Source organism: Urocampus carinirostris, chromosome 1 (assembly GCF_059441175.1).
Source record: "Urocampus carinirostris isolate Australia breed hairy pipefish chromosome 1, RoL_Ucar_1.0, whole genome shotgun sequence".
Taxonomy (NCBI): Eukaryota; Metazoa; Chordata; class Actinopteri; order Syngnathiformes; family Syngnathidae; genus Urocampus; species Urocampus carinirostris.
Window position 1 is genome coordinate 22,301,145 of NC_142349.1, and position 10,061 is coordinate 22,311,205.

Consider the following 10,061-nt stretch of genomic DNA (forward strand, 5'->3'; position numbering starts at 1 on the left):
GATGTGGATAGCAGCCATTTAGATGATAATCTGTTGGAAAATAAATGAAGGAATAAATAAAATGCCAAGATGCGGCTAGTCTCTGAAGAGTGGAATGTTGTTTTACACCAAAAAACAACAACCAGATGATGAAGGTGCTGTATCTGAATCAGACAAGGAGGCTTGTCCTGCTACTGCTTACCATGGATCTGTTTCACGTGGGGAAGCAAACCCCAAACCAGATCCAGCCTGAAAAGTGATGAGCGCCGCCAGGCTGTATTTGGCAAAGACTACGATCTAAGTGGCTGAGGAATGTGAATTGTAAATGTGAATAACACAGTAACAACATAGTAATAACACAAGTTGTCATTTTAGAAGTGCATATAAACCAGCCCTTTGTGTCAGTCAGTCACAAAAAGCTCACAGCTTCACAAAGGTTGGCGACTGCTTTTTATCACAAACTAAATGTCCTTTTTTTAAAAAAAAAAGGAAAAGCGCCCTCTGTGCACCGGTTTAACACCGGTAATATTTTACCCATGAATGTGACCTTTTGGCACACTACCAAATGGAAACATGTCTTCGCCACCTGAACACATTTGCAGTCGTCTCACTGTCACTCACAGGTTGTACTCATCTCCGAGTAGCCTTTAGGCCTCACCTTGACTTTGCTTGTTCTATCCCAGGCACTGCTGCCTGCTTGGGTATGCACCGTATCCCCCCTGTGGTGATTGATGCCCAGGGAAGGGGAAAGGAAATCTTTCCTCGGGGTGCAGCGTGGACTGTTGATGAACGAGCCCTCTCAGGCCTGAGTAGAACTGATGGGTCACGGGCGGCCAAGACCTCGTGAGATGGATGAGGCTGCGATAGATGAGGATAGAGTCTTACTAGAGGGAGGATAATGGGAACAGGGCATGTTTTATACAGCTTTTTGGTTTTTCGTTTGGCATCAAAGAACAATGGAGCATTTTAGGCACATTGTTGCCATCACAACAAATTATTCAAAGATAAAAGGGCTACGGTACCTCTGGTTGGCTGCAGCTAAACGCTGCAGAAAGACAACTGTGTGCTGGTAGTTATGAGTGTTAGGACCAACCTGTTACAAAGAAACGTGTTTCTGGAACACAATTACTTTGTTCTCTGAAATAAATACTGTAACATGTTAATAAAATGTTGTCACTCAACTGTCATTTTTAAATGATGTGTTACTTTGGTACTTATTAAAAGCAGATAATAAATTAGAACATCCTCTGACTGCTAACAGTTCCTCCTTGCTCACGATGTAGCACATAGCCCTCGATCTGACATCATTGGTCTGTGAAGGGTGGACGTGCTTATATTTATCTACAAAGTACAACTGAACATAAACACATAATTCGGGGCGGCAGTGGCTCAGGAGGTAGAGCGCGTGTCTTGGGATCAAGAAGTCCCGAGGGTTATATGTCGAAGTGTCCTTGGGCAAGACACTGAACTCCTCATGCCCCCGATAAGCAGGTAGTTGCAGTGTTTGAAATAATGTCTGCCCGGACACCCGGGGCGTGCATCTTTTACGTACAACTTACAAAATTTCTCCGCCCAGGTGGCCGACAACTTTTTCAAGAAAAAAAAAGCAAAATATTTATTTTCAAATCATACGTTTGCTTTATTCCGATTTCGAAATATGCGTTCGGTTTGGAAATTTCGAAATTCCGGTTCGTTTAGCAATTTGCATACTCGGCAGCCGATCAGAAGATATCGAATAACTTCAGGCTTCTGGACTTTCCCGAGCGTTATAAGGTGGTGCATTTGCATATCATTTTCCAAAGTTGTTAAGGATATGTCAGAGTGTGCAGTTTCCTTTTGCGTGAGAAGATAAGCAGGACATTGTGGTTCAGCCTTTAAGCATATTTATTCCTCAATTTCCACTGGTTGGTCTACATGTTTTTTCTATTTATTTTATTATGTCGCTATTTTCGTGAACTTTAGTGAGTAGTTTAAGAATGGGACCCTTTGATGAGCCCTTCATTGCAGCTTTGCAACGTAATCCCGGTGGCATTTCTACGCCAAATTTTTGTTTTCCAATAATGTCCACATAAAGGTATTTGTCAAGCAAAGGTTGATCTGGTAAATAGGGGTTGTTCTTTAGTTTCAATGTATAATAAAGTATTTAATAAAAGTATAAAGTTTCTGCCTCTTTTTGTAATGTAACCCCAGCAAAAACAAGTCAGTATGACTTTGTCCAAAATATTTTGTACACCTGACTCAATCCTTCAATGTGGCACCTCCTCGGGACATACAATAAAAATCAAAAACTACCCAAATCAAAAACCCTGGATGTCCAGCGAGGTGCGCACCCTCCTCAAACACCGCAACACCGCCTTCAGGTCTGGAGACAAGGCTCTTTACGGGGTGGCCAGGGCTGACCTGAAGAGAGGCATCAAGGAAGCAAAAGCAGCCTACACAAGGAGGATCGAGCACCTCTTCGCTGGAAATGACCCGAGGAGGATGTGGCAGGGCCTCCAACACATCACCAACTTCAGAGGCCACAACCTGGCAGCTGTTGAGGCTGAGGCTTCACTAGCTGAGGACCTTAATCAGTTCTTCGCTCGCTTTGAAGCTGGTAGGCCACAAACAGCCACATCACACCTACCAACAACCAGCAGCAACTCTCTCACATTTCAGGAGCACGAAGTTAGGCGTGCGCTGAATACCATAAACCCCAGGAAGGCAACTGGCCCGGATGGAGTACCAGGGAGGGTACTCAGGGACTGTTCCAATCCGCTGGCTGGGGTCTTCACCACCATCTTCAACCGGTCCCTGTCACAGGCGACCGTCCCACCTTGCCTCAAAACCTCCACCATCATTCCCATCCCCAAAAAGTCAGCAGTGGAAAGCCTCAACGACTACAGGCCTGTAGCTCTTACGCCTGTGGTCATGAAGTGCTTCGAGAGGTTAGTGTCCCGGCACATCAAAAACTCCCTGCCACTCACACTGGACCCCCACCAGTTTGCCTACAGGGCAAACCGCTCCACTGACGACGCCATAAACACAGCACTTCACACCGTGCTGAAACACCTGGACCACCGGGGGAGCTACGTCAGAATGCTCTTTCTGGACTTCAGCTCAGCCTTCAACACCATTATCCCGGAGATCCTGGTGGAGAAACTTGCACACCTAGGACTCTCTCCCTCCATCTGCCACTGGATAATGGACTTCCTCTCCAACCGCCCACAGTCGGTGAAACTCGGTACCCACGTCTCTCCCACCCTAACACTGAACACTGGCTCCCCCCAAGGTTGTGCACTGAGCCCCCTGCTTTTCACCCTCTACAGCTCCGACTGCTCACCGACCCACCCCACAAATACTATAATTAAGTTCGCTGACGATACCACCTTGATCGGCCTCATCTCTGAAGGGGACGAGGCGGCATACAGGGATGAGGTGGAGTCACTTTCAACGTGGTGTTCGGAAAACCACCTCATATTGAACACCACAAAAACAAAAGAACTGATTCTGGATTTCAGAAGGAATGGCAGGAATCCAGCACCACTCACCATAAAAGGAGACTGTGTAGAGAGAGTCCACTCTTTCAAATTTCTGGGTGTGCACATATCCGACGACCTCTCCTGGTCTGCAAACACCAGAGCGGTGGTAGGGAAGGCCCAGCAGCGACTGCACTTCCTGAGATTGCTCAGGAAAAATAACCTAAAACAGCAGCTGCAGGTGTCCTTCTACAAAGCCACAGTGGAGAGCATCCTAACATACTGCATCACGGTGTGGTATGCTGGGTGCACAGCAGCAGACAGGAAAAAGCTCCAGAGGATCATCAAAACAGCCCAGAGAATCGTCGGCTGCTCTCTGCCCAGTCTGGAGGACATTGCCTGCTCTCGCTACCTCAGCAGAGCAGAAAACATCATCATGGACTTTTCTCACCCCGGCCACCACCTCTTCGACCTGCTGCCTTCCGGCAAGCGCTACAGGTCACACAAAGCAAAAACAAACAGACTCAGAGACAGCTTCTTCCCCACAGCCATTACCACCCTAAACAGACACCGCACAAAAAAACTGAAAACTGTTGCAAAAAACTACCTCACACGAATGTAAAATGGTACTCACGTACATGCTGTCTGCACTATGTTTGTTCACTGCTCAAAACAGACACAGCACAAAAAACCTGAAAACTTGTGCCAACACTACCTCATACGAATATAATGGTACTAATGTCTATGTTCTTGCACATGTCGACTGCACTACGTTTACTGCTCACCTTGCACAATGTCTGACCATTTCCTTTTTTCTGCACTATGTTGTCTATGTTTGCACCAATGCATATGCTGACTATTTTTTGCACTATGATGACTTTGCACCAAATGCAATATTGCACAACCCTTACGATACCAACGGTATCACGACAACACTGTATGTAACATCCCACATGCCGACATTTCTTGTGTAAATACCATGTCAATGATAACTATAGCCTTATCCCCCTTGTTTTATAACCTTATCTTCTCTGTTCCTTTATCTTCTTGGCTCATACCTCACTGTGAATGTGTAAAACTGGAGTGTCATGCCCAATTTCGTTGTCACAATATGTTAACCCATTTTGTAACAATGACAATAAAGGTATATTCTATTCTATTCTATTCTATCCATCAACTGCTTGCCATGAATTAAAGTAAAATCAATTTAGGGTGACGCAAAGTAAAAAGAGAGAAACCGACAGAAAATATACAATCTGTGTTCTTTATGACAGTTGTAGACGAGTGCGGTAAGTGATTTCAGGGGAAGAAAATCACACCTGACAGGTTCAACCTGTAAAGTATTGTTTTTGTTCTCAAAAATAAGCTCTGCTTATTTGTAGAGGAGCCTCTACAAAAAGAGATAACAATTCCCTATCTTTAATGTAAAAAAATATGGTAATAAAGAACTCCAATACATTGGAAATATTTCCGCCTTCCCTTTGCTGTTAAGGAGATTCATTGCGACAACTCTCTGCATGGCTGCAAACCTGGCCTGGATCAATGTGGCCATAAAGAGGGGCACAACACAAAAACAGCTTCTTTTATGAGCGCCCACTGTTTTTGGTATCCCAATCGGGAAAACGACTCTCTCACCTCAATGCACGGCCCTCATCTACATGCACAAAACCTTCAAAATGAAATACATAGATTTCGCTCCAATTGCAGGGCGCATGCCCCCCAGCTACTACATCCACGGGGAGACCAGAGTAGTGATAAATTGACGTGGATTAAATGTCACCCCTTGGAGCGCATCCACCTTCGGCCTAGCCATCGTGAATCTTTTAAGCGGGAAGAGGTGGGACAAATTACAGTCTACATCCCGCACGGTAATACAAGGTTGACACAAAACACACAGACTCAAGGAGAGACCAGCCACCATGACTTAATCGAATGACAAAAGTCATTTTTAAAGGGGCAGTATGTATCACAAATTATTATTTATTATTAGTATTATTTATATTACAGTACATTATTATTATTGTTACTACGATTAGGAATATTGCAGAAGTACAACATGGGCCAGAAACTAGTTCAGACCATTGAACAGCTGTATGCCAATGCTAACAGTGCGTTACTGATTACTTGTAAAATTGGAGTGTGGTTTCAAACCTTATTCGGTTTGAGAAAAGGCTGCATTTTCACTCCAACTTTATTCAACATCTTCTTGGAAAGGATTAAGACTGAAGCCCTGGACCAACATGAAGGTACAGCCAGCATCGAGTGACATGACAGCAATAACCTTCATTTGGCTGATGATATTACCTGACTGGCGGGAGAAGAACAGGCACTTGAGTTGTGGTCAATCACCTGGAAAAAGCATCAACACAATATGGGATGAAATTTAGCACAAGAGAAGACAAACAAAGGTAATGACCAACAACCAAGGTATCATCACACACATCACCATCAGCCACCAAGGGCATGAACCAAATTTAAATATCATAGAGTTGTTGTATCAGAAGATGGGTCAGAACCAAAAATCATGGTCAGAATAGTTCAGGCCAGGGATCTGTGAACCATGTGTTATTATTCACCTGCTAGTGGTAAAACCATCCATCCATCCATTATCTGCACTGCTTATCCTCAGTAGGGTCATGGGGGTGCTGGAGCCCATCCCAGCTGTCTTCGGGCAGTGGGCAGGAGACACCCTGAACTGGTTGCCAGCCAATCGCAGGGCACACAGAGACATACAACTCACTCGCTCATTCACACCTAGGGCCATTTAACCTACCATGCATGTTTTTGGAATGTGGGAGGAAACCGGAGTGCCCGGAGGAAACCCACGCAAGCACGGGGAGAACACGCAAACTCTGCAGAGGAAGGTTGGTAGCTGGATTTGATTCCATGACCTAAGAACTGTTCTGCCGACGCACTAACCACTCAGCCGCCGTGCCACTCGGTAAAACTAAACTTCATTAATTGAAAAAAAAACAAAAAAAGTTGATTTACATCAGGGGTCATGCCCAACACTGCAATTACCCGTTTCTTTTTTTTTGAGGGAAGAACAAGATTTAAGAAAGAAAATTCTAACCATCTGAGCTGGTTGATACAAGTCATATTTCACTGACATAATATTTGTAATCTTTTGTCAAATTGTTAAAGGAACACTCAGGAGGTAGAGCGCTCGTCTTGGGATCAAGAAGTCGCAGGTATAATTCCCGGCTCCTCCGTGTTATATGTCGAAGTGTCCTTGAGAAAGACAGTGAATCCCTAATGCCCCCGATAGCAGGTAGTTGCCTTGCATGGCTGACGCTGCTATCGGTTAGTTAGTGTGTAAATGGGAAAAGTGTAAAGCACATTGTAAAGCACTTTGGGAGGTCTTCATTGACTTGAAAAGCGCTATAGAAATGCAGACCAATTACATGTATTAGTGAGTTTAGAAATGAGCTCTCCTTCAAATTTTCAAAGAGGTTTCTTTGGCTTGTCATGATCATACTCACTTGCAGATGGTTTTCCGATTTCCAAGAGGTCACTTGAACACAACACGAAGCAGTAACAACGTTCGAGCGCAATGACTCTTCCACGTTCTTTGCCTGTTCCGAGAGTTGCACCCGCAAAGTCAAATGGACATGGATAAAACCTGACGGCAAGGTCTGCCACACAAAAATGGGTAAGGATATTTGTGATATTCTCACAAGTCGTCAAAAAAGAATAAAAACACCTGCAGAAAAATGACTACCATTTTTATGGCATGTTAAATGAGCAGCCCTGAATGTTGAATATTTTTCTTTCTTTATGGAGACAAAATGAATAAATTATTGGGAAAAACAGTATACAATTGGAAGGCAGGGGATATAGTTGACCTTTGTTCTCTGACAACTCTCAGCTGACAGCAAAAAGTCTGTTTAAACTCGGCAACGATTGCTAAACGACCTGCTTTGTGTATTTGCGTGGGCTCAAAGTGAACTCTACACAACTTTTTTGCATATTGTAAACTGCCTTGTTTCTAATATTCCCTTAAAACTTTTTTTAATCGATGCAGGTGCAAATTCCAAAAATGCTACTCATGCATGATAGTCGTGAGCACACAACATCAGCTCTCGCAGTTTACTGCACCAGCTGTCCAAAGACATTTACGCTGAAAAAGACATCGCGACTCAAAATCAATTATTGATCTTCGACTTCCTCTCAACAGAATTATGGGAACACCATGTGAAAAGAGCAAAGGTCTACCTTCACAATGAAGTATGGTTTCTAAGTATCGATATCATTGATACTGAGCGAGTACTTGAATCCGATTTAAACTATCGTCTTAGGATCGATTCCTCCGGGCACTCCGGTTTTTCTCCCACATTCCAAAAACATGCACTTCAGGTGGATTGGCCGGTCCAAATTGTCCCTAGGTGTGAATGAGCGAGCGAGTTGTCTGTCCCTGTGTGCCCTGCCCACTGCCCGGTGATTGCTGGGATGGGCTCCAGCACCCCCGCGACCCTACTGAGGATAAGCGGTGCAGCTGATGAGATGAGATGAGATGTGTCTACACTTTATTTGCACTGCTGACTCATTTCCAAAATATTGTGCATAGGAGGTAGTTTAGTTGTCTTGGTTATATTCCTACATAGTATTTGTATTTTAGTTACATTGTTGTTTTTTTTTTTGTTTTACCCTATTGAATTTTGTTCAGAATTTTATATACTCAGTGGCATGGCGTGCATTTCACACCTAGGCCTTCTGTGTAGGGATTTAAGTGATGTGTCACTCTATGAGCCTACACTGGGAAGTGAAGGGTTCCCTTCGAGAAGCTTCTTTTGCTTGTGATTGGTCAATATGCTTGTTTTCATCATGTTGTTGACTTGAAATTTGTCGAGTAAAAAGTTTCACTAGCAATGGTTGCGCCGCGAATAAACCTCATAGACCACGAAAAAATGTTGGAAATGTTTTGTGTTTTATCCTTTTTTTTACATCTGTATATATTTTAATTTATGTTTCCTGTGTTTTTCAAGAATAATGAGCTTTACATAACAAATGGAAAGTTAATAATTGTATTTCATGTTCACAGTAAAGTGAAAAAATAAATACTATAATAGCGTTGAATAATAGACTTCAGACTTTAGTGCATTACTGCCCACCTGCTGACTTACTTACATCTGTAAGTAGGCCTTGATGTTACCAACTTGAAATCTGATTGTCTCAATCAACAGTTTCATCATCACTTGTTATGTCTCAGGTGGGCCCGCAAATCTGCTGGTGAAGGCCTCTGGCCAGATTTTGTAGCCTGGCAACAAGTAATGGATGATATGTGATTGTTTAAATCCTTAAATGTGAAAGCACACATTCGGAAAAAGCACAACCAGGGGGAAAGCAATGACAGACAGACAAAATATTACATAAAGTAGATAGATAGATAGATAGATAGATAGATAGATAGATAGATAGATAGATAGATAGATAGATAGATAGATAGATAGATAGATAGATAGATAGATAGATAGATAGATAGATAGATAGATAGATAGATAGATACTTTATTCATCCCCGAAGGGAAATTCACATTTCCAGCAGCATCCCTGAGCTGAGAACAGTACAACAATAAAGCCAAAAGAATACAATATACAAATACCCAGTGTGACGTGCAAATGCCCACTGTAGCGTGTTATATAGAGTAACTAAATAGTGCTACACAGAATACATATTGCAGTAAGATTCTGTAATATCCAATGTAGGTGGTGTGGTTTATCTGCACTGCTTATCCTCAGTAGGGTCGCGGGGGTGCTGGAGCCCATTCGAGCTGTCTTCGGGCAGTGGGCAGGGGAAGCCCTGAACTGGTTGCCAGCCAATCGCAGGGCACACAGAGACAGACAACCACTCGCTCATTCACACCTAGGGACAATTTGGACCGGCCAATTAACCTGACATGTTTTTGCCATGTTTTTGGAACGTGAGAGGAAATTGGAGTGCTCGGAGGAAACCCACGCAAGCACGGGGAGAACATGCAAACTCCACACAGGAAGGTTCGATCTCATGACCTCAGAACTATGCCGCACACGCGCTAACCACTGCGCTGCTGTGCCGCTCCTATTACATAACATGTTTCCGATATTTTTAAGGCCTTGCAGGCCCTAAAGGCCCACCATTGTATATACTGGTAACGGTTTTTACATTGTATTCTTTGCACTTTCTGAGTTTGACATTGTTATATTTGTTGTTGTTTTTGTTTTATTTGACTCTCCACTTTTGTTTTGACGCCTCCTTAATACAAATATCTATATATTTTTTTATCTACTAAATATTTCCATTGCAAATATTTGATGAAGGTTAAAACAATCTAGAGTCTAAAATCTTTGTGCTGTGTCTATTGTAAGTATAAATTAATGCAATGGGGGAGGTCAATTTTTCAATAATCTCGATACTTCCAAGCAAAAACAGTACAGAATCGCTATTTATTATAACTACCCTGTATTTACTTTTCCCAGATCAATACCAAAATTCCAAATACCCATAAGAGTTCATACTTTCCTATTTTCAAAGCCGTTGATGCTGACCTGTAACTAAATTTGTGATGAGCAAACTGCAACCAGGCGGATGTCCACCTTGCATCATGCCCAACAAACTGGCCTGCTGTTTGACTGTGGGGGGGAAAAA

General features: G+C 43.1%; 1 long non-coding RNA gene across 2 annotated transcripts; it reads right to left on the reverse strand.

Annotated features, from left to right (window-relative positions):
• Positions 1–643: 643 nt before the first annotated feature.
• On the reverse strand, positions 644–7,744 carry LOC148373942 (uncharacterized). Of its 2 annotated transcripts, none has more exons than XR_015852846.1 (4): positions 6,920–7,744; positions 5,742–5,786; positions 1,002–1,116; positions 644–837 (listed from the first exon to the last, which is right to left on the reverse strand). It is a non-coding gene; the product is annotated as an uncharacterized LOC148373942 (long non-coding RNA). The 2 variants fall into 2 exon arrangements; XR_015852844.1 differs by lacking the exon at positions 6,920–7,744 and adding an exon at positions 6,014–6,175.
• Positions 7,745–10,061: the final 2,317 nt, after the last annotated feature.